Source organism: Lepus europaeus, chromosome 5, assembly GCF_033115175.1.
Source record: "Lepus europaeus isolate LE1 chromosome 5, mLepTim1.pri, whole genome shotgun sequence".
Taxonomy (NCBI): Eukaryota; Metazoa; Chordata; class Mammalia; order Lagomorpha; family Leporidae; genus Lepus; species Lepus europaeus.
This window is the reverse complement of record NC_084831.1, coordinates 96,374,845-96,400,341: the sequence shown is the minus strand read 5'-3', so window position 1 is coordinate 96,400,341 and position 25,497 is coordinate 96,374,845. Positions and strand designations below refer to the sequence as shown.

General features: G+C 34.0%; 1 pseudogene; it reads left to right on the top strand.

Moving 5' to 3' along the window:
- The first annotated feature begins 2,285 nt into the window (after nucleotides 1–2,285).
- Nucleotides 2,286–2,375, top strand: LOC133761392 (U2 spliceosomal RNA; annotated as a pseudogene).
- Nucleotides 2,376–25,497: the final 23,122 nt, after the last annotated feature.

Genomic DNA, 25,497 nt, shown 5'->3' with positions numbered 1-25,497 from the left:
CTCCGATGGCCACCGTGGCTGGCGCGCTGCAGCTGGCACACCGCGCTGATCCGAAGCCAGGAGCCAGGTGCTTATCCTGGTCTCCCATGGGGTGCAGGGCCCAAGCACTTGGGTCATCCTCCACTGCACTCCCGGGCCACAGCAGAGAGCTGGCCTGGAAGAGGGGCAACCGGGACAGAATCCGGCACTCGGACCAGGACTAGAACCTGGTGTGCTGGCTCCGCAAGGCGGAGGATTAACCTATTGAGCTGTGGTGCCAACCTCTGAGTGTTTTTATTTTAAGTTGATATTAAACTTTATCGATTAATATAATTAATTCAATTAATACAATTTGCTTATCTGTTGGTGTGATGTTACTAGAGTTTATTACATAGTTGGTAAGTTCATTTTCGTAAGTTGAATTGTTCCTGCATGTGCATTTTGTCATATTGCATATTGCAGATATTTTATATATTATGGTAATTAATTTGTTAATGATTTGCTGAGGATTTTGAATATATGTAGATACCTTTGTCTTGGAACGACAATGTTATGGACAGAATCACTTCTAATACTTGTTTATCATCATTCTAATGTCCATTGGAAAAAGGATCTGTAGTCATCAATGCTGATGACTTATTTCACTTCTAATGTTGGTAACACACATCTACTCTCTCTTTTCTTTTATTCTTGACTTGCCTTGCCATAGGTCTATCAATTTTATTGGTCATTTTAAAAAATGGCTTTTGGTTTCATTGATTTTCTTAATCGGTTCCTATTTTCAGTGTTTGATTTCTCTTCTAATTACCTTTTGTTAAATGAATAAATCTCTCTGAAAGGCCAAGTGACAGAGAAAGGTAGGGAAAGAACGAGGAAGTGGGGAAGAGAGAGAGAGAGAGAGAGAAAGTAGAGAAAGAGAGATAAACAGAGAGAAATCTTTAATTCCCTGGTCTACTCCCCAAATGGCTGCAGTAACCAGGGCTGGGACAAACAGAAGCCAAAAGCAGAGAAATTCATCTGTGGGTGGAGGAGCCCAAGTACTTGGGCCATCATTTGCTACCTTCCCAGGCACAATATCAGGAACTGGATCAGAAATAGAGCTACTGGGCCTTGGCAGCACTCTGATATGGCATGGAGGCATTGCAAGAGGTGCCTTAATGTGCTGCACTACCACTTCCCTTCTAATTTTATATATCTGTTTTCTTCTAAGTCTGAAGGTGTTCTTGTTCTTTTCTGTCTGAAAGTGGGAATGTAGATTACTGATTTTAGATCTTCATTCTTTTCTAAAGTGTGTCCATACTGTTTGTTATCAATTTCCTTCAATATTGTTTCACTGAATTTCACAAATGTTGATGAATTATATTTTCATTTTGATTTGGTAAGAGTATGTTCAGATTTCTTCTGAGATGCCTGGATAAATGCACTATTTCAGAATGTTTTGTTTATTCTAAGTTTTCAGATATTTTCCGCCTATCCTTCTTTCTGAAAATTTAGGTTAGCTACATGATAGTATGTAAACATAATTTGTAGGAATTCTATTCTGTAAATTTATTAAGGTTTTCCTCATGTCTCAAAATGTGGTCATGGTGAATGTCCTGTGTGAGCGTGAGAGAACGCATGCTCTGTTGTCATTAGTTGGAGTGTTTTTAAATGTCGATTGGATCTAGTTGAATAGTAGTGATACTCAGTTTAACTATATCTTTACTGATTCTCTGCCTGCTTGGTCTAGCAAATATTGAAAATGCTGTAAGGGAGTATTCCAATTTTCATGTGTAATAATATTTCTCCTTATATTTCTTTTTTCAAAAAAGAGAGCTTTATTTATTTATTTGAAAAGCAGAGTCAGAGAGAGATAGGTAAAGACAAGAGAGAGTTCTTGAATATCTATGTCTTTGTCAGACATATATTGACACTTTCCTAGGTGCATACATGTTAAATGTTTGTTCTATGTTTTAGCAGAGACTGTGGATTATTTCATTACATAACACTATTCTTCACTTGATATTTTTCCTGTTCTGATATCTATTTTGTGTGCAATTATTAGAGCAATCTCAAAGGTTTTTTGTTATGTTTAACTTGCATGTTAGTATAACTTTGCCCCATGCTTTTAGTTTTAACATGTCTAAGACTTTGTCTTTATAGTACATTTCTTTCAAACAATCTATAGTTTGTGTGTGTGGGTGTGTGTAAGGGGGGGAGGTAATTCCCACTAATAGTCATTGCCTTTCAGTTTGCATATTTAGGACATTAACATTAGAGGTGCTTATTGATATAGTTGGGTAACATTTGCTATGTTAGTAATTGTTATCGATTCTCGGCCTTTTGGCTAAGATCAAGTGGAGTATCTGTTCTTATCTGTTAGTAATTGTTTTATTTCCTTTTCTATGTTACTTTTGCTTTCTGACTTCTTTCAACTATCTTTTATAGATTTAATTCAGTGTTTTATATAATCTCATCTTCTTTACTGCATTAGTATATCAATGTATTTTTGGTTGATTTTTGCAGTGCTTTGGTTAATTTTTGTAGTGTTGTAAAACATATTACAATGTCTCTACATCCACGTTAAATGACGTTATACCACTTCCTGTTTACTGCAGTGAAGTTTAAATAAAATATTCCCTAATCATTCCTTCATTCAAACCTAATAATGTTGGTATCATTAATTTCATTTGTCATTCCATAATTGTACATTTTTAACTTCATTGCTTTTAGCAAACATTCATCAATTAACTAACAATATATAAATGAGATGAAATAAAATAAGAAAACCAAATGTTTTATTTTAAATTCGTTTGTCCCCTCCCTAATCTTTCATTCTTTTCTTTCTCCCTGAAAAGAACCTTTTGTTAGTTCTGTCAGTAGATGTCTGTATCATACTCTTTCTCCCTGAAGAATTTTTTGATAATTTTTTTCAGCAGGAATGCTGATCAATAATATCCTCAATTATTTTTTATTTTTGTATGATTAACTACTTTTCTTAGACCTTTTAAACAATTTATTTGAGAAGCATAGGGCAACAGCAAGAGCAAGAGCAAAAGCGAGAGCAAGAGAAAGGGAGAGCTTCGCTCTACTGCTTGATTCCCACAATACCTATGGAGGCCCTGGGTAGGTTGGAACTGAAAACCAGGGACTCTATCTAGTTTTGCTATGTGGGTCACTTGAACTCACTTCAGCCAACACTACAGCCTCCCAGGGTACAAATTGGCAAGGAAGCTGGATTCCAGAGCTGGAGCTGAACCCAAGCTTTTTAATGTGGAATGTAAGCATCTTATCCACTAAGCTAAATTCCCATTCCCACTTTCCACTTTTAAACATAAATGAAAACATTTTTCCCTTTCAGTACTTTAAAATTTCATTTTATCTATCCTTCCTTCAATGATTTTTTGAGATTCACTTTAATTCTTTTGCTCTGTCATTTATGGTAAGTTGGACTCCTGTCACAAACTTCTTCCAAGATTTTCTTTTTCGCTGGTTTTTGCAGTTTTCCTAGTATATACATATTTTGGTATTTATCCTGCTGGGTTTCTCCAAGATTCTTGGATCTCTGATTTTGTCTTTTATTAATTTTGACATACTATTCATGATTATCTCATAATATTTCTTTGCTGCATTCTGTTTCTCTTCTCATTTTGGTACTCCAATTATGCATAGATTATCTTTTTGAAGTGTCTTACCATTATTGGATATTTTGTTCTTTTATTGTTAATTTAAAAATTATTTAAGAAAATTTTAATGACTTATCTTCAAGATCACTTATAAACCTTGTCCAGTCTACTACAGTATATTATTCATATCTTTAAAGTGAATTATTTCTGTGTTTTATCCTACCACTTCTTTTGAATTCTTTCTTACAGTATCAATTTTTCTGCTTATATTTACCTACTTTTTTTGCATTTGCCTTTTTTTTCTCGAAGAACCTTTAGTATATGTCAAATGTTCCATCTGATAGTACATCTGCATAATATCAAAGTTCAGTTATATGCTTATTTTGGGCTTTCTTCATCATTTTTCCTTCCTTTTCAAGCCGTCTTAATAATAGTTTTTTGTGTGTGAAAAGTGGATATATTATTTCAAGCAAGAACCTGAGATAACTAAGCCTTAGTGTGAGATTTATGTTAATTCAGCTAGCAGTTGGTCTGTTTCACATCTGTTTTAGCCATAGGAAGCAGGGGCTTCACATTCTTCTAATTTGCCTGTTTTACTATCTCTTGTTGTATATTTGGTTTCCTAAGAACTTCTTCTTAAAAAGAAACCAAATCTTGGAACTATTTCAGCTCTAGTCAGTTATTTTTATACTAGAGACTTGCTAATGCAAGGATAGAATTTTATAACCTATTTATTAAATTAGTCTTTAATTTGGATGCTGTCTCTGACCTTTTCCTTTTACAAATGTTTCTTTGACTTTTCCTCGTTTAAGAGAGTCAGAGAGGGTATGGGAAGCTGGCATCAGGAGAATACTCTATTGCAAGTTGAAATAGATCTCTGGTACAATGTTTTCGCTGGAGAACTGACCTTGTTTTGAGGAATGCTTTGGATATTCTTCAAATTGGTTAATTTTGTCTCCTCGTGCCAAAAAAATATCACCCAAGTTTTATCTTGGCTGCTAATAATTAGAGTCTTGTGAGGTTCCCAGAGTTAAGCTTGAGAAGTGAGATCCCTCAGACTATGAGCTCAAGGAGAGTTTTACTCCCAAGCTAGTCCACATGCCACCTCTATCAGTTTGTGAATACAGTCATGTATGTATTCCTACTAGTTTATGATTTCAATGAACTTGATTCAGATAAACTGATCTCAACTTTTTTTTTTTTGTATTTTTCTGTTTTTTTTTTTTTTTTTTTTTTTTTTTTTTTTTTTTTTTTTTTTGATCTCAGAATGCAGGTTTGTTCTATTACGTCAAATCTCTGCAAGGTTAAGGAAGAGTTACGGACTTTCAGTGTGCTTAGCTTTTTGCTTGCCAAAAGGATGATAGTGATAACTTCCAAGCCCTTTATGTGAACTTTGATAGTTGTTCTAGGAAAGCACTTGCACAAGTTTAATTCCATGTCCAGGTGTTGGATGTGTTTCCAAGTAAGGTACATTCTGAGCACAATTATCTCTTCATACCTTGATAAGCCTTGTTCTTGGACTACCAGGCTGTTTTAATTTTCTCCTGCTTGTTTTCCCTTATAATTTTTAATGATTTATTAAAGATTTATTTATTTATTTGATAGAATTATAAGGACAGAAAGAAGAGAAAGAGAGTACTGTTTCACTCCACAAATGGCTGCAATGACAAAGGCTGCCCCAGGCCAAAACCAGGAGCCCAGAACTGGCATTCGATATTTGCAAGACAATAGCAGAAATGGAAGAATTTAAGCCATCTTCACTGCCTTCCCAGACCCATAAAAAAGGAGCTGGATCAGAAGTGGAGCAGCCAAGACTTGAACTGGTGCCCACATGAGATCCCAGTATCACAGTCAGTGGAATAACCTACTGTGTTAATTATTTCTAAGAAATTGGGTCTAATAGTTGCCAGTGTTCTTAGCAGGAAAACAGAGTCATGTATTTCCCTATACATTTCATTTTCAATTATTTTATTAGCAAATATTCATGCTAAATATATTTTCATTAATGTGACTCACAAAACATTTATTGATTATTTCAGTATATATTACCTTTGGAAATCATACTTTCTAGGCATATACAATTATGTAGTTCATAATTATCTCCTCATATTAAACATACATACAAATGTAAATATTTTACTTTCAGAAAAATATTTAATTTTAACTTATGGATAAAAAGAAATTTTATAAAAAAATTAACAATGTGATTCTGACCTTGGACTCATTCTTCAGCCTATATTGGAGTCATTTTCCCATTTTTAGCACAATGCAATTTAATTTGGCAAATAACATGACATCACAAAATTCAAAACAGAATAAGAAACTTCTACTATTAGTAATAACCTCTTCTCTTGTTCACAAAGACCTCAGTTATTAATTCTGTCAACAATGATATATTCTGTCACACAAAAGCATTGTTAAAGTTGAATTGATCTCAAAAACAACTAAAGAGATGAAGACTATTTATCATAAAAGGGAAATTGTTTTAAAATGCAAACATTTCTGAAACTTAGTAAACATTTGGAACAATGCAAAACTAGTAAAAAGATTGTTGCTATTATTTTGGGCATACCAAGAGGTAACCTTCACATATTTAGAAATAGGTTATATATAATTGGAATTAGTTAATTACATTACCTAACTGGGAATAAGCCTTATAAGCGAAAAAAATTAATTTTGAATACTCAATCAAGTTGTTGATTTAAACTTGACTCTATCAAAATTTTAACTTTCATTGTAAGAGAACTTCATATCACCAGAGAGGCTAAGAAAGGATAAGTATTTGCACAATGTTGTACATAGATTGATACTCAGTATTTTAATATTTTCCAACTGAATGAAAGTCTTTATATATTACTAGCAAATGCTTACTTAAATGTGTGAAACTAAATTAATACACACAATGAATGAAACCCAGCTAATAAGCTATGTATGCAGTTCTCCGTTGAGATAAGATGCGTAGCTTCCTTAAGACTGTTCTTAATTTATTGGTTGACACTAAATAAATATCTAGAGAAAAGGCTTTTGCTGAAGTTTAGTTATTTTCATGTTCAATGCCTTATTTTACTAAAGAGTCCTTTAGAATAAGCTAATAATAACAATCTAACTCCAAGTGTACATTTTAATTTTGAGTTTATTTGCATACTCTAAAAATGGGATATTCACAAGGTTATGATAGTTGCCTGATTAGATTTTAATTTAAAAGTCCAAGAACTTTTAAAATTGGGGGAGATTAAAAGAACACTAGTAAAAGGAAACATTAAAGACACAGAAACACAAACAATCTAGTATAGCTATTTAAAAAAATATGAGATTCAAAAGGAATTATTAAAACTACAGAGAATGAATTAGGACTGTAAATAAACATTCCATTAAGGAAATACTTGGGAGGGCTCCTCGGGAACTAGTTGGGAGGTTGGAAAATGTTTAAGAATTTTTGAAATCTTTACTTAGTATATACTAAATCGATCTTCTGTATATAAAGAGAATTGAAAATGAATCTTGATGTGATGGAATGGGAGAGGGAGCAGGAGATGGGAGGGGTGCGGGTGGGAGGGAAGTTATGGGGGGGAAAAAGCCATTGTAATCCATAAATTGTACTTTCGAAAATTATATTTACTAAATAAAAGTTTAAAAAAAGAAAAAAATAAAGAGAATGGAACTGCTAAAAAATCTAATTTAAAAATTATGAATTCTAATTCAGACCTCTAATTGCTTTACATAATAGTAATGGAGAGTAATGAATTTATGATTATGCTATTAAACTCAAATGATTATAAGGTATATTTGCTAATACAATGGAATTATTAAAAATATTTTGCTCATCCTATTTTATCCATGTGATAGGATGTGGAGGATGTATTGTCAGTATTTTAATATCATTACACTAATTACAGCACAATTCCATGGAGGTGAAAGCAGTTCCTCAAAGTTTGAAATATCTGTAAACTCTGACATACTAAATGAAGCCAAAAATAAAGTGCAAAATGACAAGAAGTCAACTTACTATTTGATATTCAATATTGCTTCATCAAATATATTGTAGCAAATTACTTTAACAGATTTATGATTCATGTATATATTGTTAACAACTTGACAGCTACCGCTTCTATTTCTTTAGTTTATACTAACATTTTTTGACATGGAATTATAGATTGTGCATGAATCATTTTCCATTCTAAATATCTCTGTCCAACACTTTTCTATCACTGTAGTAAGAAGACTTCTTTATCACATTACTATACTATACAAATAGCGTAGTTTACTTGTATTATCACAGCAAAATGTTTATCTTCAAGGTAGCCACGAGTAGGCAATGTTTCTGCTGTTACGTGTGATATTCTAGAACAAATTTTCTCTACTTTGGTAAGTGGTCTCATGGAGTACTTTGACACTCATCCATTTACCAGGTGAATAGCCTGGCATTATCAAATATTAGTCTAAGAGCTTCTATATACTTATTCTTCCCACTTTTTTTTTTCTTTTCTGTTTATCAAGCCAAGTTTTCTTCTTCTATGATTAAATCATTGAACATTTACAGGAGATTCGATTTCCCTGCAGGAAGTCCTTGTTCATGATTAAGTCAAATGACTCTATCATAAAAATCTGCTAATTTCATTCTCCCTAAATTATGTTATTTCTTCTACTATATTCTTTCAAGTACTTTATTTGGGTAGAAATTTCACTTGGTTTAACTTCTGGTAAGAGATTAATTTTACAGGATATGAAATACTTTAAAGGAATTAAGGAATTATTGTTCCATTTTTAGAGGTTTATTTATTTATTTAAAAATCAGACCAACAGAAAGTGAGAAAGACAAAGAGAGAGAAATCTTCCAACCACTGGTTTACTTTTCAAATCACTACAACTGCCAAAGCTGGGCCAGATAAAACCCAAGAACCTTAAATCCCTTCCTGGTTGCCTATTGGGTTGCAAGGTACTCAAGTACTTGAGCTATCATCTGCCACCTCTCTGGCACATTAGAATGTAGCTGACTGAGAAACAGAGTAGCTGACTGAGAAACAGAATAAGGCACTTTGATGTGGGCTACAAATTTCCAAAGGTGACTTAACCAACACCACAATGCCTGCCTCTATCTGCTTTCATTTTTATTTTATTGTATTTTTTCCTAAGGAAACTTTTTATTTAAGGAATACAAACTTCATATATTTTGTAAGTACAACTTTAGGAATATAGTGATTCTTCCTACCATACCAATCATACCCACCCTCCCACCCACACTCCCACACTTCCTCCTCTTCCCTCTACAATTCCCAGTCCCAGTCTCCACTAAGAGTCATTTTAAATTAACTTTATACACAGAAGACCAGCTCTATACTAAGTAAAGACAACAATTTGCACAAACGTACACACACACACACACACACAAACGTCCCTCAACAGTCAAGAGCTGTTCACATCTTCCACATAATACATTAAAACAAACAAACAAACAAAAAGATATAAACCTTTGAGAACAAGTTTTAGAGTTAACTCTCAAGATACAACTCATTGAGGACAGATGCCCCACATGGGAAGTTAGTGCACATTGGCTCCTGTTGTTAATTTAAAAATTATACTCTTATGTGTGATGTCAGTGATCACCCAAGGCTCTTGACATCAGCTGCCTGGGCTATGGAAGCCTTTTGAATAAATAAACTCCATCAGGCAAGGCCATAAGCAAAGTGGAAGTTATCTCCTTCCTTCAGAGAAAAGTACATCCTTCTTTGATGAGCACATTTTTCCACTGGGGTCTCACTCACGGACATCCTTCATATGGGACTTTTTTTTTTTTTGCCATAGTATCTTGACTTTTTATGCCTGAAATGCTCTCATGAACTTTTCAGCCAGACCAGAATGCTTTAAGAGCTGATTCTGTGGTCACAGTGCTGCTTAAGGTGATCATCATTCTATGAGTCATCTGTGTGGACCGCTTCCCATGTTGGAACATTTTCTCCTTTTTAATTCTATCTATTAATACTATCAGACACTTAATTTTATTTATATAATCACTTTAAGGCTTAATGCTATCCATGTGATCACTTTAACACTTAAGATGGTATTTTTACCAGCCAGCTTAAGGGAATTTGGGGTCTCATGGTAAGTTTTTAAACTGTTCCCTTAGAAGTAAATCCATAGGAATGTATGCAGAACTATATAGCTTTTGACATATGTGTATAAAGTCAATTGAGATCTATTTTCAATTGACTTTATACACATATGTGTAACTCTATGTTAAGTAAAGAGTTCAACAAACAGTATATATTAAAAAAATGTTCCTTAATAGTCAAGACAAGACCTGTTCACATCACTGCTTCTCAAAGTGTCAATTTCACTTCTACATATTTCCTTTTAGGTGCTCTATTAGTTATCACAAGTCAGGGAGAACATATTTGTCCCTTTGAGACTGGCTTATTTCACTAAGGATGATGTTTTCCAGATTCACCCATTTTGCTGCAAATGACCAGATTTCATTCTTTTTACCATTGTGTAGCACTCCATAGTATACATATGCCATAATTTTTTTATCAAGTCTATATTTGAGGGGCATTTGGATTGATTCCATGTCTTAGCTATTGTGAATTGAGCTGCAATAAACATAGGGGTGCAGATAACTCTTTCATATGCTTATGTTATCTCCCTTGGGTAAATTCCCAGGACTGGGATGGCTGGATCATATAGTATACCTAACTTCTGCTTTCTGTGGTTTCTCCATACTGTCTTCCATAGTGACCTTACTAGTTTACATTCCCACCAACAGTGGATTAGGGTACCTTTTTTCCCACATCCTTGCCAGCATTTGTTTGTTGATTTCTATAAGCAAGCCATTCTAATGGGGATAAGGTAAAATTTCATTGTAGTTTTGATTTGCATTCCCCTGAGGGTTAGAGATCCTGAGGATTTTGTCTTGTGCCTGTTGGTCATTTGGATTTCCTCTTTTGAAAAATCTCAGTTTAAGTCCTTTGCTCATTTATTTACTGGTGAAGCAGAACTTATCCAACTTAGAAGACAAATTAGAGAAAATTATACAGACAAAAAAAGAAGAAGAATTTAAAAAACTCAAAAACACTCTTGGGAATCTACAGGATACTATCAAACAACGCAACATATGGGTTCTAGAAGTTCCTGAAGGCATGGAAAGAAATAATTCAAAAGCCTTTTTAGTGAAGTAATAACAGAAAACTTCCCTAATTTGGAAAAAGATAGGGACATCCGAGAACAGAAAACACATAAAACTACTAATAGACATGAACAGAAAAGATATTCATTTTGACACATTGTAATCAAACTCTCCACAGTAAAACATAAAGAAAATATTTTAAAATGTGCATAAGAAAAATGCCAGATTACTTTCAGAGGATTTCCAGTTAGACTCACAGCGGACTTCTCATCAGAAACCCTACAGGCTAGGAGAGAATGGCGACATATATTGCATGACTTAAGAGAAGAAAACTGTCAACTCAATACTATACAAAGATCTCATTTATGAATGAAGGTGAAATAAAGATCTTCCATAACAAAGAAATTGAAAGATTATTCACCACCAGTCCAGCCTTGCAAAATATGCTTAATGATGTGCTGCACACAGAAAAACAGAAACATGGTCATCACTATGACAGAAGGTAAAGGAAGAAAACCTCCCAGTAAAAGCACAAAGGAAATACAAAGTAAAAAATAGTAATATTTATGGAAAAATGCAAGGGCAAATTAGTTGTTTATCAATAGTCATCCTGAATATAAACAGTCTAAACTCTCCAGTTAAAAGATACAGACTACGTCTTCTTTTTTTCCAGAGTGTCTTGGCTTTCCATGCCTAAAATACTCTCATGGGCTCTTCAGCCAGATCCGAATGCCTTAAGGGCTGATTCTGAGGCCAGAGTGTTATTTAGGACATCTGCCATTCTATGAGTCTGCTGTGTCTCCCGCTTCCCACGTTGGATCCTTCTCTCCCTTTTTGGTTCTATCAGTTAGTATTAGCAGATACTAGTCTTGTTTGTGTGATCCCTTTGACTCTTAGACCCAACAGTGTGATCAACTGTGAACTGAAGATGACCACTTGGACTAGTGAGATGGCATTGGTACATGCCACCTTGATGGGATTGTATTGGAATCCCCTGGCACATTTCTAACTCCATCATTTGGGGCAAGTCCAATTGAGCATGCCCAAAATTGTCCATCTCCTCCCTCTCTTTTTCCCACTCTTATATTTAACAGGGATCAATTTTTAGTTAAAATTTAAACACCTAAGAATAATTGTGTGTTAATTACAGAGTTCAACCACTAGTACTAGAACAACAACAAAAAAAAATGGATAAAGATTTACATTGTACATCAACAGGACAAGAGCTGATCAAGTCACTGTTTCTCATAGTGCCCATTTCACTTCAACAGGTTTTCCCTTTGGTGCTCAGTTAGTTGTCGCCGATCAGGGAAAAGAAATGATATTTGTCTCTTTGGGACTGGCTTAATTCACGCAGCATGATGTTTTCCATATTCCTCCATCTTGTTGCAAATGACCAGATCTCATTGTTTTTGACTGCTGTATAGTATTCTATAGAGTACATGTCCCATAATTTGTTTATCCAGTCTACTGTTGATGGTCTCTGCAAATGAGATCCCAGTGGAAAGAACAGGGCCATAAAAGAAGGAGGTACCTTTCTCTGAAGGGAGGAGAGAACTTCCGCTTTGACTATGACCCTGTCGGAATAGATCAAAGTCGGCAAACTCAAAAGGCTTCCATAGCCTCGGCAACTCATGACTAGAGCCTAGGGAGATTAAACAAGAGTGTCAAATTGTTAGATCAACAACAGGACTCACTGTGTTGTGATCCATAAGCTGTACTTTGGAAATTTATATTCATTAAAAAAAAGTTTAAAAAAAAAAGATACAGACTAAATGAATGGATTAAAAAACAAAACCCAACTGTTTGCTGCCTACAAGATACACATCTCACCAACACAGATGCACGCAGACTAAAACTGAAAGGACAGAAAAACATACCATGCTAACTGAAACCAAAAAAAGAGCATAGTCATCCTAATATCAGACAAAATAAACTTTAACACGAATATTGTTAAAAGAGGCAAAGAGGGGCACTATGTAATCATTAAGGGATCAATTCAACAGGAAGATGTCACTATTATAAATGTATATGCACCTAATTACAGGGTACCTGGTTATTTTAAAAAAATGTTAAGGGATATAAAGGGAGTCATAGACTCCAATACAATAGTCATGGGGGACTTCATACCCCACTTTCAGCAATGGGCAGATCAATCAGACAAAAAATCAGCAAAGAAACAACAGAGTTAATTGACACTATAGACCAAATGGTCCTAACAGATATCTAAAGAACTTTTAATCCTACTGCTTCAGAATACACATTCTTCTCACCAGTGCATGGAACTTTCTATAGCATTGTCCACATGCTAGTTCATAAAGCAAGTCTCAACAAATTCAAAAAAATCAAAATTATACCATGACTCTTCTCTGACTACAATGGAATGAAGCTCGAAATCAGCAACTCAGGAAACGCTAGAACACATGGAGACAGAACAACATGCTCCTGAATGAGCAGTGGGTCACAGAAGAAATTAGAAATCAAAAAAATTTCTGGAAACAAATGGAGATGACAATACAACATATCGAAACTTATGGGATACAACAAAAGCAGTGTTAAGAGGAAAGTTTATACATTAGGTGTCTACATCAAGAAATTGGAAAGGCACCAAATAAATGAGTTATCAATGCATCTCAAGGATCTAGAAAAATAACAACAAACCAAACCCAAAACTGTAGGAATAAAGAAATAATTAAATGTAGATAAAAAATAAAAAATTGAAACCAAAAAAAGAATACAAAAGATCAGCAAAACAAGGAGCTGTTCTTTTTTTTTTTTTTTGGAAAAAAATAAACAAAATTTACACACCATTGGAGCAACTAACCATAAAAAAGGAGAAAAGACCCAAATTAATAAAATTAGAGCCCATCAGTAGTTAATAAGTTCCAGGGGCCGGCACTGTGGCATAGCAAGTAAAGCCTCTGCCTGCAGTGCCAGCATCCCATATGGGCAATGGTTCAAGTCCCAGCTGCTGCACTTCCAATGCAGCTCTCTGCTGTGGCCTGGGAAAACAGTGGAAGATGACCCAAGTTCTTGGGCCCCTGCACCCATATGGAAGACCTGGAAGAAGCTCCTGGCTTCTGGCTTCAGATACATGCAGCTTTGCCTGTTGTGGCCATCTGGGGAGTGAACCAGTGGGTAGAAGATTCTTGTCTCTCTCTCTCTCCTTCTCTCTCTCTGCCTCTCTGTAACTCTGCCTTTCAAATAAATAAATAAATCTTCTTAAAAATAGTAATGTTCAAAGCAAAGATATTAGCAATGATGCACCTACATTTCATATTTCTTCCTTTGGTGAAAGGAGGAATCTAGTTTACTTTAAAGAGAATCACCCTATTTGCGCCTTTTGTGTTTTCATTTACTTCAGATAAATTGTCCCTGAGCATCTGTGATGGCTTAAATATGGTTTGTCTGCTCCAAAAACTCGTGTTGAAATCTAATCCCCATTGTGAGGTACCATGAGGGTGGAAACGTGATCTGACTATGGTATTTAGAGGGTGGGGCCTTGGAAATACTGTTAGGATTATATAAAATCATCATGTCCAGGTCTTTGTAACTGAACAGAGCTGGCTTCTTGAGAAGGTGGACAGACACCAAATATTCCGTCCCCTCCCACCCAGCCAACACAAACCCTCTCCTGTGATGTGTGATGGCCTGCTCCAACATGGGACTTTTCCATTAGGAAGGCCATCACCAACTGTAACCCATCCACTTTGAAACCAGAACTGTTAGCCAGGATAAATCTTTCCTTACAACTTCTCCAGTCAGATATATTCTATTAGTAGCAACAGAGAACAAACTAAGCTAGCATCTGTTGTAGATATAACAATTGCTGCAGACCCTGTTTAACTTCCTTGAACTCTTCCATATTATTTCTGCTTCCATCTCAGCATTCCATTCTTTGGAACATCCTGATATTCATCAGGGCTGGAAGCCATTTATGTGGGCATCCTTGCCGACCATCCTGTGACTTAATTAACGAATACCACTTTTGGAGCCTTTCAGCTTACACTACCTATTTTCTGAAATTATTGCTCATGACCCAAAACCTGTAGAGATAGACTTGTATCTGTCTATTTAATCAAAATTTCAATTAATTTGCAGTACATTTTTGTACTATTGTAGTGGTGAAGAGCCATGACTGCATTTTAATTTAATTAAGATATTCTATAATTTATTTTTCATCCTTTGTTTTACATTTTTGTAAGAAAAAAATTGGAAGACAAGATGATTTATTTCATCATTTTAATGAAAAATTCCTTGTATTCTTATTTATCAATGATAAGAACAATTTAATTTTCCTTATACAAATTGCAGTTCAAAGTGAAAATACAATGCATTGATGTAAAGTTGCTGAAAATGAGTCAAAATCAACTTTTTCTTATAGTGTTGATTATTTACTTAGTGTTCAAAATCCCATTTTTTTCTGAAGTGATTGACATTTATAATAATACTTTTTAGAAACATAAAGTAAACATAATACAGTAATCTACTTTCATTTTCCTTTTGGCTTTTCCAAGATTTACTCTTTTATAATATATTAACTTCATTTTGTATTACAAATATATTTAGAGACATTATGAGAAAATTTTACCATGGTACACTTGTATTATTTCACAGTGACATCCACTGTAAATGTTGAAAACAAAATGATACATGAATGAAAAACATTAAAATGCTACTTAACAAATATTCTAAATGGAATAAATATTGCTACATATCATTTTAAGACATTTAGGCCAATATAATTATTTTACACAACTCAATGTAACACATAAAATGCCAGGCATTTTTTGTGAATAATTTGGCATTAAATGGAGCAATGATGTGCTAAAAGAAGGGACACAAAATATGAAAGTTATTTAATAGAAAAAATCAATCATATTATTTTAGAAACCACATTTATATATGAAATTTGAACCCTCCATCCATAAAATAATGTAATAGCTTTGCTATTTTACTTTTAATGTTTTATAGGAAAAATGTATTTACTTCATTGAGAAGAAACATGGTAGGTTTTTACCAAGATGCAGGATATTCCATTCCAAAAAAAAAGAAAAAAATGGGTCATATAGAAAGTATTTGGCAGATGGAATATGATTATAATAATGATTATAATAAGTCACATAATGACAGACTTATGTGAGCTCTTTTAAAAACTCAAGGAAAATAAATCATATCAGAAAACTGTATGTGAGAGCCTGGCATTGTGGTATACCAGGTAAAGCTACTACCTTTGACACCTACATTCCATGTGGGCACCAGTTCATGTCCTGGCTGCTCCATTTTCAATCCAGCTCCCTGCTAATGGCCTTGAAAATACAGTGGAAGATGGTCCAAGTATTGGGGTCCCTGCCACCCAAGTGGGAGACCTGGATGAAGCTCCTGACTCTAGGCTTCAGCCTGGTCTAGCCCTGGTGGCCATATGAGGAGTGAATCAGTGGCTAGAAAATCTCTGTGCCTTTGTCTCTCCCTCTCCCTCTGTAACATTTGCTTTCACATAAATTAAGAAATCTTTTTTAAAAAAAAAAACTACACTTGCATTTCAAAAACTTTGTGCATCAAAATAATTACCATTTAATACCCTTTTTAAATGAAACTTGATGCATCCTCAAAATTACATGTGTTAAATGATGATATATAAGATAAAGTCAAGGAAGCATGTATTAAATAATGTTCTAGGTGAATAGATGGCAAAGCAGTTCTGCTGTTTGGTACACTCACTTCCCATATTGGAGTGCCTAAATTTGAGTCTGGGCTCTACTCTTATTGCAGCTTTCTGGGAGGTAGCAGATGATGATCCAAGTTCTTGAGTTACTCAGGTATCTCCATGTGGGAGATCTGGATGGAATTCTCAGCTCCAGGCGTTGATCTGGCCCCCAGCCCAAGCTGTTGCAGGCATTTGGGGAGTGAAGCAGCAGACGATCTCTATCTTTCACTTCGGCTTTCTGTCTCTGTCTGTCTCTCTGCCTTTCAAATAAACAGAAATTAAAGAAGTATGTTTTTATAAAAATTTAAAAGGAATGATCTGGAAGAGATATGTCTAATATTGTAATAAGCATAATGCTCGAAAATTATGTAGGATGACATAAAATATCAATCAGAACACAAGCTTATCTCTTTAGGCAGAGCGTAACATAAACACTGGCACTTAACTGAAAGAAGTAACAGTTGTAGTTTAGTACATCTGTGATAAATAGTGATTAGGGAGTTTTTTTTATGTTAGCTGTTAAAAATAACACCCAAAGGAAAAAAAAATTGAAATGAGATGAAAAATGGAAACAATTTGTGGGACAGATTTTTGGGTTATAGTCCAAAAGCATAAGAATCAAAAGAAGAAGTAGTCAGAAAGGATCTGATCAAACTAAAGAGCTTCGGCACAGCAAAGAGCATGATCAACAGAACGGAGAGGCAGCCTACACAATGAGAGAAAATACACGTGTTATTCTTCTGATAAAGAGTTAATAACCAGATCACATAAGGAACTGAAACAACTCAGTAGCAAGAAGTCAAAAAACCCAATTAAAATAATGAGTTGTGGAGATACCAGACAATTCTCAAAGGAAGACATATGAATGGCCAATAGGTAAATGAAAATATACTCGACATTACTGAAAGACAAAAGATAACAAGTGCTCACTAGAATGTGTTGCAATGGGAATACACGCCCTACTGGTAGAATACAGATTAGCACAGCCATTGTGGAAAATTGTATGGAAGAGCCTCAAAAAACATAAATTAGGTTTACCATATGATCCAACAATGTCACGACTGCGTATATGCATAAGGGAAATGAAATCACTCTGCTGAAGAGACATCTACATTTCTGTATTTGGTGCAGCACCATTCACAACAACTGAAAGTCATTCCCACTTACTTGGCAGGTTGCCTAGTCTCCTGAACATTTCTTACTCAAACATTTTTGTCACTATGAATTTTAGTGCTCCTCAATATCTATTTGTTATTCCTTAAACAATGTTAAGAAAGTCAATTACATGAAGAATTAAATTAGGCCTTAATGCAAATATTTGCAAAAATTCAACTCAAAACTGTCAAAGACTAAAGTGCAATATATGAAACCATAAAACTCCTAGAAGAAAATATGGAGAAAAAAATTCATGATATTACTCTGGAGAATGAAATTTTTGGATATGACACTAACAGCAGATATGGAAAATAGAAATAAACAAGTTGGATTGCAGCCAACTAGAAAGTTTCTCCAATGCAATGGAAAATCAAGAGTGGAAAGCTAATCTACAAAACAGGAACAAATATCTGTAAGCCACATATCTGATTAAAAGTTGTTATTCAAAATATACAAGGATTTCATGCAACTGAAATGAAATAAAATAAAAGGGAAACAAACAACTGTTTAAAAATGGGCAAATGACTTGAAGAGACATTTCTCCAGAGAAGACATACAGGTGTTTAGCAGGTGTATGAAAAGATGTTCAGCATCCCTAATCATTAGGGAAATGCAAATTAAAGTCATAAAGGCATAACATTTATTTCCTGTGAGGATGAAAGTTGTTAATAAAATAAAACATAGCAAGTGTTCAGAAGGATGTGGGGAAAGGGAACATTTACATTCTATTAATTGGAATGTAGGTTTGTACAGTCATTTATACAGCCTCCACAGCATGGAGGTTCCACAAAGTTCAACAGAGAACTATCATGTGATCCAGCAATTCTATTCTTAGGTGTACACTCAAATGATATGAAATACATATATCAAGGAGATATCTGCATTAGCATGTTTATTGGCATCAGTGAACATTAATGAACATTAGCTGGGAGCTGGATAGAAAGTAGAGCAGCTGGTCCTTGAAGTATCGCTCATATGAGATGCTAGTATTGCAAGAATTTGCCCACCCCACTACACCACAATGTCAGCTCCTCTCTCTGATTTAAAATCCCCATCTCTTTCTCAGGTCTGTAGAGTATTAAATTGTTTGTCTGTTTTCTCTTTTTCAAGTCTTCTATAGTATTAAATTGCTTGTTTTCTATGAAAGTTTATTGAGTTTCTCTGAAGCAGCTCTTTAACATTATTCATCTAAGCATTTAAAAATGTCAATTTCTAGCTGGTTGGTGTCTGGCACTTTATTTTATTTGTTAAGTGAAGTCATAGTTTCCTGAAAGTCTTTGATATTTATTGGCATGTGACATCGTGTACTGACAGATTTATCATTTTTCCAGTGTCTGTGGCTCTGTTTGTGGTTACCTTTATCCCTGCATGTGGAAACATCTGCTATTTCAGCACTAGATGGCACCCTGTAAAAAGGTGTGTGGCAAGTCTCCTCGTCATATGTTACCACTGTTTCAGGCCTAGATACCCCAAACTCAACTTTGCAGTCATTATGTTCATAACGAACTGTGGAAATGTCTAAAAGGGGGGTAATCCATCCCAGAAACTCTCCCCCTGGTGTTGATGTAAGCCAGTGTGCAGTCCTCCAGCTGCAGTTGCCAGAATGGAAGACAACACAACGAATTCACAGCCCATTTTATTAAATGCATCATAGAGAGTAGGACCAAAGCTGTCTGGTATGTCTTCTGCTAAGAGGGACTCAAACTAAGGTTTGGACTTAATGTCCTCTTCCAGCCTAATTTGGAAGTGACTCATCTTTCTCTAATGGTGAGTGTTTGGAACTGGTGAAATAGTGATACAGGAAATTCTTTCCTTCCTGCTTTCTTTAATGGATCTCTTTTCATTATTATACTGCAACCAAGTGTTGTGGTCTCTCATCTGGCTGCATAGTTCTTGTGAAGCTGACTTTTGTGAACACCTGTTTAAAATGGTGTCCCTATGGAAAACACAGCATCTAAATCAGCATCTATTTTGCTCTACTTCCTCCCTACTCAAAAATTTTAAGTCATCAGTTGTGAAAGAAAATAACATACAATAGTTGCTTGATTTATTCAGCAAATGCAAAAGACATGAAGTGTGATTTTTTTTTTTAATTCACTATTCTTTGTATATAGGATTCAATAACTATAGAGCCTCAAGCCTAACTTCCAAACATTTTCTTCAGAAAGTGGACAGTCCACATCAATGAACAAAGAAGATAATGGTCCTACCTGAAATGCTCACTTTCTTTCATTATTCATAAAATGAAAACCCTGATGATTATGTACTCTTATATAAATCAATCTTAAGTAGTTACAATTGATGGCATCAAATTGGCCATCTTAATTTTACCAGCATGATAGTTGCAAATGTATATTAGCCTAATCCCTTTAAATTTAAAACAAAATTACTTATTTATTTAAGAGGCAGAGAGAGACAGAGTAAGAGAGAGAGAGAAAAGAGAGACAGAAAAAGATGGAGATACGGACAGGAATAGACAGAGGGCTAACATCCGTTGCTTATCATTGAAATAATCATACACTTATATAGTAATGTACGTTTTACAAAATAATCTAAACACAAAAATGACATTTATATGAATAATACTTTTCCTCCGCTATCTTATCCAAAAAAATGATTATATTTAGCATCATTATAAATCTGTACTTTCTACAAAGTTTGTCATTATTCCAAAACATAGCCACTGAAGAAATAAAGATTGAAAACAAAAATTAAAAAGAATATTCAATAAAGCAATAATTATAACCTATACATAGGTACTAGAATGTATGAAGACATAAATTATGCAATAACTACGCAAAAAGATGAAATGACACTTGTAAATTTTTCTAAAGTATAATAGCATTTTTATATTAATACCAATTATTGTAATAAACATTAATTATAATTAATCTACCATTTAATATAATTTCTTAAAATTTAAAGTACAAAAGGTAGAATGAAGGAAAAGAGGTAGAAAAGGCAGATTTAAAAAAATATGTTAACGTATAAAAAAGGAGCTACCATATTGCTAAATGCTATATGCCAGAAATATAGTTTAATTTTTTACATTTTATTTGAGGCATAATACAGGTACATAGTGATACTTTTAACCCTACCCTTTTTTCTGCCCACGCTCCCACCCTTCTTCCTCCTCCCTCTTCCTTTCTCTTATTTTTACAAAAACCTTTTCTCACTTTACATTATTCACACAAGATTAACTCTACACATAATGAAGAGTTCAACAAATAGTATGAAGAAAAAAGTGCTGTTTCTCAACAGTCAAGAAGCACAGTTTAGATTTGAAAAAAAAATAAAGCTCAAAAGTAAACAGATGAAGAAAACAAAACACTATGTTAATAGTAACCAAAAGAATGTGGGAATGGCTACAGTAATGTTAGATAAAACAGACATGATGAAAAAATAATTATTACTAAAAAAAAGTAAGTACTTTTAAAATGAGAAAAGTATAAAGGTTCGATCAATCAAGAAGCTGTAACAATTATAAAAGTGACACCTAATAGCAGAGACCAAAAGTGTGGGCACATAGAACAAAACTGACAGAGTAAGAAATCATATATATAAAATAATAGTTGAAAATGTTATATCACAATTTCAATAATGGATAAAGTACTACACAGAATATTAGCAAAGAAAAAGGAAATGTGAAAAACAATATCAGATTGGGCAGTTGGTGTGCTAATTAAGACTCTACTTGGAGCCTCTCATACTAGAGTTCTAAAGTTCAAGTCCTGGCTCCTATTCAAATTCTATCTTTCTGCTAATGGACATTTAGAGCAAACAGGTGATACCTTGTTTTTGAGTACTTGCCATACATGTGCAGTTCTCAGCTCCTGACTTTGGCCTGGCTCAGTACTGGTTGTTTAGGACATTTAGAGAGTGAACCATCAGATGGAAGATTTCTGTGTGTTTCTCTCTCTCTCTGCCTTTGAAACAGAATGAAAATAAATAAATGAAAATTGTTTAAAAAATAAAAGCAATATGAACTTTTAGAAGTAAATATATATATATATATATGTATATGTATTTATAGAATGTTCCACAGAACAGACACATCAACAGTGAACATTGTTCAGATAACCATTTGCTAAACTACATAATATGCCTCACTAAATTAAAAGGGTTGAAATCAAATAAAGTATGTTATTCTACCAAAATAGAATGAAATTAGAAATAAATACCACAGGGAAAAATCGCAAAATTCACAAATGCATGAAAATTAAGCTACACAATCTTAAATAAGAAAAGGATACAAACAATCACAAGGGAAATTGGGAAATGTATTAAGATAAATTAAAAGGAAACACAACATATTAGAACATATGGCTTGCACTTAGCAGGAATTATAAGGGAATTCATAAATATAAATGCCTATTTTGAACAAGAATAATTTATAAACAAAGCCTAACTTTCTACCATATGAAACTATAAAAAGCAATATTAACTTTCAAAGCAACTGATATTTGAGTAGAAGTAAATAAATATATATAAATAGAAAAACTATAGAGAAAATTAACAAACTCTAAATCTGATTATTTCAAAAGATCAAAACAAATGATGACACATTTCTGAGACTAAGGAAAAAAGAAGATTAAAATCTCTAAAAGCAGGGGTAGATGGAGACAAATTATTACTAATTTAGCAGAAATGAATGATATAAGGGAAAACTATGAGCAAATAAATGCCAATAATTAAGTAAATCAAGTGAAATGAAAAATTCTAAGAATGACACAAACCACAGAAAAAGACTCAATAAGAAATAGATCATCTGAATTAAACTGCAAGCAGTGGATTTTTAGATATAGCACCAAAAATGCAGGTGAAAAAAGAAAAATTTAACTGGAATTCATTAAAATCAAAAACCTTTTTGTTTTTCTAAAAACATCATCCAGAAAGTCAAAACACAACTCAGAGAACGTGAGCAAGTTCTTGCAAATAATATACAGGCTTTGGAACTAAAATCTTGGATTTACAAAGAATTCTTACAACTCAACAATAAAATAGATAAATAACCCCATTGGAAAATAGCACAATCGGACTTGCCCCAAATGGTGGAGTTAGAAACGTGCCAGGGGATTCCAATACAATCCCATCAAGGTGGCATGTACAAATGCCATCTCACTAGTCCAAGTGATCAATTTCAGCTCACAATTGATCACACTGATAGGTCTAAGAGTCAAAGGGATCACACAAACAAGACTAGTGTCTGCTAATACTAACTGATAGAATCAAAAAGGGAGAGAACGATCCAGCATGGGAAGTGGGATACATAGCAGACTCATAGAATGACAGATGTCCTAAACAGCACTCTGGCCTCAGCATCAACACTTAAGGTATTCGGATCTGGCTGAAGAACCCATGAGAGTATTTTAGGCATGGAAAACCAAGACACTCTGGAAAAAAAAAAAAAAGAATAATAAGAAGAAGACCTAAATGAAAGATCTCTGCAAGTGAGATCCCAGTGGAAAGAATGGGGCCATCAAAGAAGGAGGTACCTTTCTCTGAAGGGAGGCGTGAACTTCCACTTTGACTATGACCCTGTTGGAATAAGATCAAAGTCGGCGAACTCAACAGGTTTCCATAGCCTTGCCTACTCATGACTAGAGCCTAGGGAGATACTGACGCCATAAACAAGAGTGTCAAATTGTTACATCAACAACAGGACTCACTGTGTACTTACGTCTCATGTAGGATCTGTCCTTAATGTGTTGTCCAATGTGAAGTAATGCTATAACTACTACTGAAACAATATTTTTACACCTTGTGTTTCTGTGTCGGTGCAAACTGATGAAATCTTTACTTAGTATATACAGAATCGATCTGTATATAAAGATAATTGAAAATGAAAAAAAAAAACAACTTGGTTTTAAATTGGAAATTGCATAGAAAATTAGTCATTTTTTAAAAAAATATCATGTAGGATCTCTGTCCTTAATGTGCTGCACATTGTGATTTAATGCTATAACTAGTACTCAAACAGTATTTTTCACTTTGTGTTACTATGTGGGGGAAAACTGTTGAAATCGTTACTTAATATATACTAAACTGATCTTCTGTATATAAAGAGAATTGAAAATGAATCTTGATGTGAATGGAAGGGGAGAGGGAGCGGGAAAGGGGAGGGTTGCGGGTGGGAGGGAAGTTATGGAGGGGGGAAGCCATTGTAATCCATAAGCTGTACTTTGGAAATTTATATTCATTAAATAAAAGTTAAAAAAATTTAAAAAAAATTTAAAAAGTATTCTTGAATTTTATATATGTGACAGCTTCATAAATTTATAATATACTAAAATCCATTAAAATTTACACTTTAACAGGGTAGAATTATGATGTAGGTTATACCTCAATAATTTTCTTAACAGTCAAGCTTGGGAAATATATATTTGTTAGATTAATAAATTAAATATTAATCAATAAGCTCACATTCTAAGATGGAACAACAAAATATAGGCACTGCTTACATAGCATCACAGTATTGAGTATGAAAAACACTGGATATACAAAGTACGAGGGCAATGTGATACACAATGATGAGCAAAATTAGTTAATAGAAACACACCAAAACATTACAGAGATTCTTGAATTAATACATAAGGTTGTAGCAAAGCTATTACAAATATCATTAAGAATGTAAAAGGGAGGCCGGCTCTGCAGCATAGTAAGTTAGCCTCTGCCTGTGGTGCTAGCATGGGCACCAGTTAGCGTCCTGGCTGCTCCACTTCAGATCCAGCACCCTGCAAATGGCCTGGGAAAGCAGTGGAGAATGGCCCAAATGCTAGGTCTCTGCACCCTTGTGAGAAAGCTAGGAGAAGCTCCACACTCCTGCCTTCTGATAGGTAAAGCTCCAGCCATTGCAGCCATTTGGTAGTGAACCAGGAGTTGGAAGACCTTTTTCTGTCCCTCCCTCTCTCTCTTTGTAAATTTGCCTCTCAAATAAATAAATAAATCTTTTTAAAAAAAGACCGTAGAAGGAAGCTTGAAAAGAAAATTATACAAGATATAGAAATTTTATATCTGAAAATTATATTAAAAATCCATATGGAAACAAAAGAAAATGAAATAATACAAAATATCAGTAAAATTAGCAAAGCCATAAGAGGACAGAAAAAAAAATCCAGTAAATGAAAAAAGTTTTCTAATTAATAGGAAATAAGTAATCTGTGGGGATATGCAAATCAGAAATGTGTGAAACTGAAGTATCATCAGAAGAAATGATGGAAACAGGAAAGACAATATTATTTGAGTAAAGATTGTTCAAGTTTCCCAAGATTTTATATATAATACACACATAAAAAGCTTTTAAAAGCTCATGAAAAATGTAATTAAAAAGTTTATTTTGGTGAGAAAGTATTTGAAATTCATACAGTTCTTTCATGATACATATTTTCCATGAAGTTTTTGAAGAACTGTGTGTGTGTGTGTTGTGTATGTGTTGTGCGTGTGTGTCTAACAGATTACCAAAAGTCTCAACTAGCACCAAGCAGAATAAGCAACAAATAAAAGCAAACCTCAGCACAAGATAGTCAAACTTCTTAAAAACAAAGAGAAAGACATAAGTGAAACAGGTGAGAAAAATGCATTTCACACACAGAAAACAACAATGACACTGACAGAATTCTTATAATAAACAATCCATGTTACAAATAATGGAAGGACAGGTCATAGAAAAATAGTGTCTATGGAATTCTATGTACAATAAAAGTGTGCTATAAATTTGAAGATATACTAAAGACACCTCCAGCTAACTAAAACTTAGGAAATTTGTTAGTCCTGTTTACATGTCTTATTAAAGAAATTTCTTCAGTATAAAGGTAATTGATTAGAGAATAAAATATATTTGTATATGGAAAAATGATAACAGAAATGGTGATATATAGTAAATATGAACATATTACTATATTTATTTTTTAAATATTATTTATTTGAAAGGC